Below are 10453 nucleotides of genomic sequence, written 5' to 3' on the forward strand. Positions count from 1 at the left end.
AGGCATGGAGAGCTAGTGGCCCGGCTGCACATATATGAAGTTCAAGAGCAGATCAAACTAATCCAATGAAGACATGGGCAAAGGGCTTGAGTAGACTTTTCTATAAAGAAGTTACACAAATGGCCAAGAAGCGCTTGAAAAGATGTTTGACATCATTTGTCATCAGGGAAATGCCAATCAAAACCACAGGGAGATGGGCTTCCCTGGTGGCACAGTGGTTGAGAGTCCGCCTGCCGATGCAGGGGACACGGGTTCGTGCCCCAGTCTGGGAAGATCCCACATGCCGCGGAGCGGGTGGGCCCGTGAACCATGGCCGCTGAGCCTGCGTGTCTGAAGCCTGTGCTCCGCAACGGGAGAGGCCACAACAGTGAGAGACCCGCGTACCGCAAAAAAATAAAAAAATAAAAAAAAACCCACAGGTAGATACCACTTCACACTGATTAGGACATCTATGAAAAAAAACAAACAAAAAACCTAGAAAGTAACCAGTGTTGGTGAGGATGGGGAGAAATCAGAACCATCATGCTCCGCTGGTGGGAATGGAAAATGGTGCAGCCCCTGTGGAAAACAGTCTGGCACTTCCTCAAAAGGTCAAACATAGAATCACCACATGACCCAGCAATTCCACTCCTAGGTGCATGCCCAGGATAATTGAAAGCAGGGACTCAAACAGATATTTGTACACTTGTGTTCATAGCAGCATGATTCACGATAACCAAAATGTGGAAACAACCCAAGTTTCCATTGACAGATGATGGATAAACACAACGTGGTCCATCCACACACTGGAATATTATGCAGACTTAGAAAGGAAGGAAATTCTGACACTCGCTACAACATGGATGAACCTTGAGCACATGATGCTCAGTGAGAGAATCCAGACCGAGAAGGACAAATACTCTCTGATTCCACTCACAGGAGATCCCCAGAGGAGTCACATCCACAGAGACAGGAAGTACATGGTGGGGGCCAGGGGCTGGGGGAGGGGCTGGGGAGTCAGTGTTTCACGGGGACAGAGTTTCAGTTTGGGAAGATGAGAAAGTTCTGGAGTTGATGTTGGGGATGGTTGCCCAACAATGTGAATACGCTTAATGCCAGCAAGCTGTGCACTTAAAAATGATTGAGGGTGAGTTTTACAGTATGTTTATTTTACCACAACTGAGAAAAATTAAGTAAAAAATGTAAAACAAAACAAAACAAAACCCAAGGCTGGTTGGGTGTGGAAAACAGAGCTGGACATAGACAGTACCATCCCACGTAGTCAGGGCTGGGATTGCCGGGGATGGAAGAGGAGCAAAGACATTGCCTGAGCTTAGGGTTCCCAGAATCTACTGGATTCCCAGTTCAATGTGCATAGGACATTCTTATAGTAGAACCTTAATTGTTGCTTATCTGAAATTGCCACTTGTCTGCACATCCTGTGTTTTTATTTGCTAAACCTGGTTGGGAATTCCCTGGTGGTCCAGTGGTTAGGACTCAGAGCTTTCACTGCTGAGGGCTCGGGTTTGATCCCTGGTCGGGAAACTAAGATCCCACAAGTCGTGGCTCACCCAAAAAACAAAACCAAACAAAACAAACCTGGTTAGTCCAGACCTGGTTTACTCTATGCCCACTGGCTGTGCCCACCGTCCTGGGATCGCTTCTAGCCTTTATCCTAAGAGGGAAAATCAGAGAATCATACCCCCTTCCTGCATAAACGTGGTCAGACACATAACTGTTGAGAATGGATCCTGGCAGGAAGATAACACTCAGAAATTGTTAGCTATTCCTCTCTCCTGGGGGTAAAAGGCAGGCTGTTGGCTCACACTGCCCATGTGTCCACTGTTATCTGCTCTCGGCCCTGCCTACCCGGGAGGCTTGACGACTTTTATTGCTGGTCACAGATAAGGGGCAATAAGGGAATCGAGATGAGATTTTCAAATAAAACTCGGAATCGAAAGCCTTTGCAGCCACACAGGTCAGAAGTTTCTTGTGCCAACAGGCTGGCTGGGGTGGGACTCTGACCCAGCTCCACCCCCCTGAGCCTCAGTTTCCCTCTAAGTGAGGGGCAGGGACATTTCCTAAAGGCATGCCTTGTGGCACCGATTGCTCCGCGATGAGCAATGCCTATTCCAAAGGGCAGTTTTGATTTTACTGTATATGGTGGGGGAAGAGTATTGAACAATTGTTTTGGGTTGTGATCTAGAGTGAGGCACGGTGGATGTAGAGTCCCTTTTTTTTTTTTGTTAGAGTCCCTTTTTGTTCTTCACAAAAGTTCTGTGCTATAAAGTTGCTGCAAACACTGAATTACTAAACACTGCACTGCTGCTCCTGGGGACACGCAGCGTCAGTCTCCTGCGAGCTCTGGTCACGGCACTTTTGTCAACACATAAACTTGTGTGATGTGTGTTTCTGCTTGAAGACACCTTATTTAATAAAGGTCGTTCATTCGTTAACACTGAGCTCACAGCCGGCAAGGCTGTAACTCACGTCTGAACGAAGTTCACCTTACACACGTAGTTTCTCCGTGAGCACGTCACAGCCCTCCTGCGCTTAGGACACTAGACAGCACTTCAGCTCTACCTCCATCCGGGTCCATCCCTCATCATCGCTTACCCGCGGCCAACACAGTCCCGAGCATCTTGAACCCCAGACTCCCATCCTCGACCCCTACAGTCTGTCCTCCCCGAATCAGCCACCAGAGGGCGCGCGCGAGCACCGGAGTCAGGCCCCGCCCCGCCCCTGCCCGCTGCTCTCCTGGGCACCCACCTCCCTGGGGTAAAAGCCCAAGTCCTCCCTGTGGCCCTCGAGGTCCTGCACGACTTGCCCCGTCCCCTCCCTGCCCTCTCCTCCTCCCTCCTCCTCCCTCTCTTCCCTTCGCTCAATCTGTTCCAGCCACACGGGCCTACACCCTATCCCTCCAAAATGCCAGGCACAGGTCCTGCCCCAGGTTCTTTGCATTCATTGTCCCTGCTGCTGGTAGATATATGGGTGCCTTGCTCACTCTTGCAGAGGGTCCTTCCCTAATCCTGGTACTTAAAATTCCACTCCCTTCCCAAACCCCCTACTGTGCTTTTTTTCCCTTCTCTTAAGCATTTACTCCTAAGACCCAGTATATTTTATTTATTTATATTTATTATCTGTCTACCCTTACCTAGAACATTGGCTCCATGAGGGCAGGAATCTTTGTCTGTGTTTTCATTGCTGTATCCCCGCAGTAGGTGCTCAATAAATGTTGATTACAAAACTGGCTCTATTGTGTCCATTGAGCCTATTATAATGATAATCCTGAATGTTTATTGAATACCTTCTGTGTGCCAGGCCATGTGGGAATTGTTATTGTTTTTTTAATCATTGACACATTTTTTGAGATATAGTTCACAAATCATAAATTTACCATTTTAAGGTGTACAATTCCATGGTTTTTATTATATTGTGCGGCCACCACCATCTAATTCCAGAGCATTCCATCACCCCAAAAAGAAACTCCGTCCCCACGAGCAGTCACCCCCACCCCCTCCCCAGCCCCTGGTAACCATGAATCCAGTCTCTGTGGATTTGCCTGTTCTCTGTTTCCCATTAATGGAATCACACACTGTGTGTCCTTCTGCGTCTGGCTTCTCTCACTGAGCATCGTGTTCTCAAGGTTCATCCACGTTGTAGTGAGTGTCGGTGCTTCACCCCTTTTCATGGCCAAATAATATTTCAGTGTGTACATGGACTACATTTTGTGTATCTCTTCATCTGTTGATGAACTTTTGGGTTGTTTGCATTTTTGGGGGGGCAATTGTGAATAATATTGCTGTGAATGTTCATGTACAAGATTTTGTTTAAGGGACTTCCCTGGTGGCGCAGTGGTTAAGAATCTGCCTGCCAATGCAGAGGACACGAGTTTGAGCCCAGATCCAGGAAGATCCCACATGCCTTGGAGCAGCTAAGCCCGGGTGCCACAATTACTGAAGCCCTCATGCCTAGAGCCCGTGCTCCACAACAAGAGAAGCCACTGCAATGAGAAGCCCTCACACCACAACGAAGAGTAGCCCCCGCTTGCCGCAACTAGAGAAAGCCCACATGCAGCAACGAAGACCCAACGCAGCCAAAAATAAATAAATTTATTTATTTATTTAAAAAAAAGATTTTGTTTGAACACCTGTTTTCAATTCTTTTGGATAGGTCCCTAGGAGTGGAATTGCTAGTGAAATGGTAACTCTGTGTTTACCTTTTTGAGGAACTGCTAAATTGTTTTCCACTGAGGCTACACCATTTTACATTCCTACCAGCCACGCATGAGGGTTCCAGTTTCTCCACATCCTAGCCCACACTTGTTATTACGTCTTTTTTATGATAGCCATCATGGTGGATGTAAAATAGTATCTCACTGTGGGTTTTGATTTGCATTTTCCTGATGACTAATGATATTGAACATCTTTTTTTTTTTAATTCACACAAACCAACTGTTGGGTGTCTATTATGTGCAGAGCATATTTTCATGTGCTTAGTGGTGCCTGGAAATTCTCATATCACCCTCATTTTAACAGATGAAGAAACGGAAGCTCAGAGAGGGATGGCCACTTTCTGAAAGTCACACAGCCTGCAGAGCAGTATGTATGGGATGAGGCCCAGACAGTCTGATTCTGACCTACTAGCTTAAAATGAGACTGCTGTGAGCATCCGTGTGCAAATCTTTGTATGGACGTATGTTTTCATTTCTGTTGAGTAAATACTTAGGAATGGAATGGCTAGATCCCGTGGCAGGTGTATGATTTTAAGAACTCTTTGAGAACCCGCCACACTATTTTCCACAGAGGCTGCCCATTTTGCATTCCCACCAGCTGTCGTGGATGAGGGTCCCAGTTGCCCTGCTTCTCGTCAGCACTTAGTATTTTCTTAGCCATTCTGGTGGGCGGCACCTCACTGAGGTTTTCCTGGGCTTTTTCCTAATGTGCTTATTTTATTGGCCACCTGTATGTCTTTTTTGGTAGAGTAAAAGCTAATATTTATGGAGTTGTGCAGTAAACATTCATTGTGTGTCTTCAGGTCTACAAAACTGTCATGCAGACAGACCCAGACCCCTCACCCTGATCACTGTCTTTGAAATTTTTTTTTTTTAATATTTATTTGGCTGTGTCAGGTCTTAGTTGCGGCATGTGGGATCTACTTCCCTAGGGAAGGGATCGAACCCAGGCCCCCTGCATTGGGAGGCATTGGGAGAGCGGAGTCTTAGCCACAGGACCACCAGGGAAGTCCCTGTCTTTGAAAAAAATTTAAAAGAGGGAATTCTCTGGCTGTCCAGTGGTTAAGACTCTGCGTTTCCACTGCAGGGGGCTCAGATTCAATCCCTGGGTGGGGAACTAAGATCTCCCATGCAGCACAGTGCAGCGAAATAAGAAAAATTTAAAAGAGAAGAAAACAAATAAATACCCTCTGGGATTGCAGGCTGGGGCGTTAAGTCGGGTTAAGGATGTGACCCCTTTCTGGTTCCTCCGACATTGAGTGTCCACGTGACATGGGTGATGATCGCCCTATTTTCAGCTCTGACGCCCAGAGAAGGACAGGGACTTGAACACAGTGGAATCTGCCCCCGATTCCGGGGCTGGTGCTCTGGCCTCAGGTGCCCCTCCACCTTGCGTGCCCCCAGCCTGGGCCCCACTCACTTTTGCTCACGTTCTCAGCTCTGCGCCAGGAAATGGCCTTGTTCCCTGGCCCCCGGACCTGCTCATAAAATAGAATCCTTCAGGGCATGGGAGGCCAATATCCGAGGACGGAGGAGGGGAGGAGGCCATGGGGACAGGAGGACGGGGCCTCCCAACCATCCAGGAGTGCAGCCGTGGGCTTTGTCTCTCTGGGCCTCTGGGTGGAGAAGCCACGGTCAGTAATTAGCCACCAGCTGGGCCCTGGGACCAGTTCACCATCTCTCCGTGGGCCTCCGTTCCCCATCTTACCCACCTGGTCCCCACCCACCTCCGGCGCAAGGAGAGCACTTAGTGAACGGCTGAGAATAACAAGCCACCCCCTATGGATTCTGCTCCGTTTCAGTGTCCTCTGAAACATTTAAGAACTTATTAAGCACCTACTATCTACTTTACAAGTACCACCTCCTTGGACACTTCTTATTTTGACAGCTTTATGAAGGGGTAATTGACATGCCACGAACTGCACGTGTTTAAAATGTACATTTTGATGAGTTTTGTCATATGTCTACCCCAATCACGGGCACAATCAAGATAGAGAACAAGATCCCGCAAGCCGCGTGGCACGGCCAAACATTTCCATCACCCCAGAAAGTTTCCTTGGGCCCCTCCCCGCCCCGACCCTCCAGCCCCAGGCAACCAGCAATCTATTTTCAGTCACTATAGATTTCCATAGTGGGTGTTTTCCAGAATTTTATATAAATGGAATCATACAGTACATCCTCTTTTGTGTCTGGTGTCTTTCACTCAGCATAAGACATTTAAGATTCATTCATGTTGTGTGTTTTTCCTTTTTTATGGCTGAATCATATTCCAGAGAATAGATGGACCCCATTTTGTTTATCCACTCAGTTTGTTGGTGGGCATTTGGGTTGTTTCCAGTTTGGAGATGTTATCAATAAAGCTGCTACACCGTGTGTGTACAGGTCTTTTTTGCTGGTTGGTTTGTTTGTTTGTGTTGGCCGCACCATGCAGCACGTGGGATCTTAGTTCCCTGACCAGGGATCGAACCGGAGCCCCCTGCAGTGGAAGCGCAGAGTTCTAACCACTGGACCACCAGGGAAGTCCCGTGTGTACGGGTCTTATGTACACCTGTGCTTTTGTTTCTCTTGGGTACATGTGTTGTTATTAATTTCTACGTAAGGAAACACCCCCAAACTTGCTGCCTTAAAACAATAAACATTCGTGGTCTCACACAGTTTGGCAGGGTCAGAAATTTGAGAGTGGTGTAGCTGCATGGTTCTGACTCGGGGTCTCTCATGAGCTTGCAATCAAGCTATGCAGTGGGGCTGGAGGAGCCGCTTCCAAACCGGTTCCTTCCTGCGGCTGTTGGCAGGAGGCCTCAGTTCTCCTGCACATGTGCTTCTCGAGCAGAATAGGATGGTCTAGACGTCGGTAAAGAGCTTGCTGTAAGAGCGAGTGAGGGAGAGCCCACGATGGAAGCAAAAGTCATTTTGTAACCAAATGTCTGAAGTCTATGCCTCCGTATTCTGTTAGAAGTGAATCACTAAATTCAACACACACCCTAGGCAAGGCAGAGAATTACACAAGACCATGAATACCAGGAAGCGGGGCTCACTGGGGAGCCATCCTACAGTTCCCTAGTATTTGAATATTTCAGCAAACATTAAGCTTCTACTGTGTACGTGACAAGAACCTTCCCCTTGGCTACTGACAACAAGCTCTCTGAAAAACAACAGTCTGCCCACTTTGCAGACAGGGAAACTGGCCCAGAGAAGTTAAGTCACCCGCCGACAGTCTACACCAGAGTAAGCAGCAAAAGGAAGGTTCCATCCTAAGGTTTAAGTCCCGAGTGAGGAGGAGGCCAGCGGTGGCAAGGAATAGGTGCAGAGAAGGGAAGAAAGCGCAATTATTTTTTTTCCTCCAGAGCAAGAGAAGACGCACCCAGGAGAGCTGTGTTCCTTCATTGGTTTCACAAACATGTATCATGCACCTACTGTATGTCAGGGGCTATTTTAGGCTGTGGGGACACTGCAGAGAACAAGATGGACAATCCCGGAGCACGTGGCACTCACACATGTGGGTGGGCGATTCCACTCATCACTACCCAGGCCGGCACTGGTGCACCATTTTGCTGGAGGAGGGAAGAGGCCTGAAGCTCTGTGCTGGACGTTGCGGACCCCAGGGCGACCGAGACACACGCAGTCACTGCCCTTCTGAAGTTCACAGTCTGTTGGGTGAGATGGAAAACAAACAACAAAGAGCTCCTCCATTCTTCCCTTCAATACTTATTTGTTACTGACCAGCGTCCTTGGCTTCCTTACTGAATAGAAATTGATGAGGCCAGACAAGAAATGCAGGGCCCCTGCTACAGGTGGGAGTGAGAACAAGCAACAGGTTCCCTTGCTTGTTCACTCCCTTGGTGGGACAGGGGGGAACGAGCTGGTTCCCTATATGAGGTGAGGGTAGGGGTGTGTCCAGCGGTTGGGCCAGAGAGGTGACTTAGGTGGTCTGCCCACCCCTTTGGTGGTGTAGTGTGCAGTGGGCCTGCACAGTATCCTGCTTTTGCTCCTGACACCCTGCTTTTGCTTCCGGGTCTTCAGAAGTGACAGTTGGGACTTCCCTGGTGGTCCAGTGGTTAAGAACCCACCTGCCAACGCAGGGGACACAGGTTCAAGCCCTGGTCCGGGAAGATCCCACATGCCACAGAGCAACTAAGCCCGTGCGCCACAACTACCAAGCGTGCTCTCTAGAGCCCGCAAGCCACAACTACCGAGCCCATGCACCGCAACTACTGAAGCCCAAGCGCTTAGAGCCCACGCTCCGCAACAAGAGAAGCCACCGCAATGGGAAGCCCGTGCACCGCAACGAAGACCCAACACAGCCAAAAAAAAAAAAAGAAGTGACAGTTGGGTTTTTTGGTCTTTTTGTATTTTGTTGTCCATAATTTGCCCCAACTGAGCATGCACACAGTTATTTTTAGTTCCCTCATGGTTTCTTTGTATTTTGTTGCCCGAGGAGACGTTTTTCCAAGTGCAAGCACTGCAGCAAAGGGTCCCAGGTCCCAGGTGCCAGCGTGTCTGAGCACTTACTGTGTACCAGGCTGGGGTCTAGATGCAGCAGTGATCAGGACATAGATACCCTACAATATGGTGGGGAGGGAACAGGACAGTAAGGGAAGAAAGCAGGTGATTTCAGCCCATGAAAAGGGCCTGGGGAAGTCCAGCAGGGTGGTGCCGGGGTGGGGTGTGGGTGTCATCAGAAGGGGTGCTCAGGGAACACCTGGCCTGACCACCTCCCCTGGAGGAGGGGACATTGGAGCCAAGACCAATGTTTTTGTTCAGGTTCCCTGGTTGTGGGTTCTTTGTTCAAGTGGAACTTTCCTCTATTGGTTGGGGGACCCCAGCGGTCCCTGCTCCGGCTGCGTGTCCAGTTGGGGTGGGGATGGAAGCCCCCAAGATGAGTGTCTCAAGAAACCAAACTTTCCTCAGTCCCAATCAACTGATAAATGGAGACTTTGACCCTCCCTTCTCCCCTTATCTCAAGACAGGTGAGCACAGAGTGTCAAGGTGCAGCTTGGAAGGTTTGTGATGGGATCTGGGCAGGGCCAGGTGGAGAGCGGGTGGGTGTTGTGGCCAGGTCATGGCTGGGAGGAGTGCCATCGTCAGGGAACTGTGCATAAGGGCACCTCAGTTTCTTCATCTGTGAAATGGGTCTCCATTTCAGGCTTTTTTCTTTTTCTGTCATTCAAAACACATGGCGCTTCCTGTGTTTAGGCCTCCTTCTAGGTCTCCTTTTGGAAGAGGCCAGATGGTAAATATTTTAGGGCTGTTGCAACTATGCAGGTCTGCCGGTGCAGGGTGAAAGTAGCCAAGCTCCTTAAATGAATGGGTGTGGCTATGCTCCCATATCAACCCGGCAGTACTTGGTTTATAGTAGGTGTTTCATTGATGCTTGTTCCCTGCCTGGAATTATACCAGGCACTGCACTAATGCCTGGTCGAGGCCTGGTATATAGCAAGTGTTGCATTAATGCCTGGTCCATGCCCAGTTTACAGTAGGCATTCCACTAATGTTTGTTTCCTGCCCAGTATATACCAAGTACTGCATTAATGCTTGGTTACACAGTAGGCACTACATTAAAAGCTGGTCCATACCCGGTATACTGCACGCACTACATTAATGGCTGGTCCATGCCTGATATACAGCAGGTACTCCATTAATGCTCGTCCCATACGTGGCATATAGCAGGCTCTGTATTAATGCTAAGCCCAGGCCTGGTATAGAGAAGACGTTCCATTAATATTTGTTCCAAGAACGGAGGAGACGAAGGTTCGTTTCCGGTCAGGTAATGCCAGGGCGCCCCAGGAGGCCGTGAGGGCTGGTACCCCAGTGCCTCACGTTGGGCCTAGGTCGCTCAGCCTCGGGACCGCAGCTGCGGGTCCGAACTTCTCGCTCCGGGGCCGAGAGAGCCGCCGGGCCGAGCGGGGCCGAGCGGGGCCGAGCGGGGCCGAGCGGGGCCGAGCGGAGCCGAGCGGAGCCGAGCCAGCCTGACGAGTCCTCCACATTCCCACAATCCCGGGCGGCCCCGCCCGGCTCCCGGTTGCGCGTCCCCCTTCCCACGTCGGCGCAACCAAACCCGCGGGCGCGCCCGCCTCGCCCCTCCCCGCCCCGCCCGCGCGACGCCCCGCCCATCCCGGCCGCTAGTCCCGCCCCCGCGGCGGGCGCGCAGGCCGCCGCCCACTCCCATTGGCCGTGCCGCCTGCCCGTCGGCGCTGTCCGCGCGCTGGTTAGGTTGTGAGGCGCTGTCGCTCGGTCGCGGCG

The sequence above is a fragment of the Tursiops truncatus genome, chromosome 3, assembly GCF_011762595.2.
Source record: "Tursiops truncatus isolate mTurTru1 chromosome 3, mTurTru1.mat.Y, whole genome shotgun sequence".
Lineage (NCBI taxonomy): Eukaryota > Metazoa > Chordata > Mammalia > Artiodactyla > Delphinidae > Tursiops > Tursiops truncatus.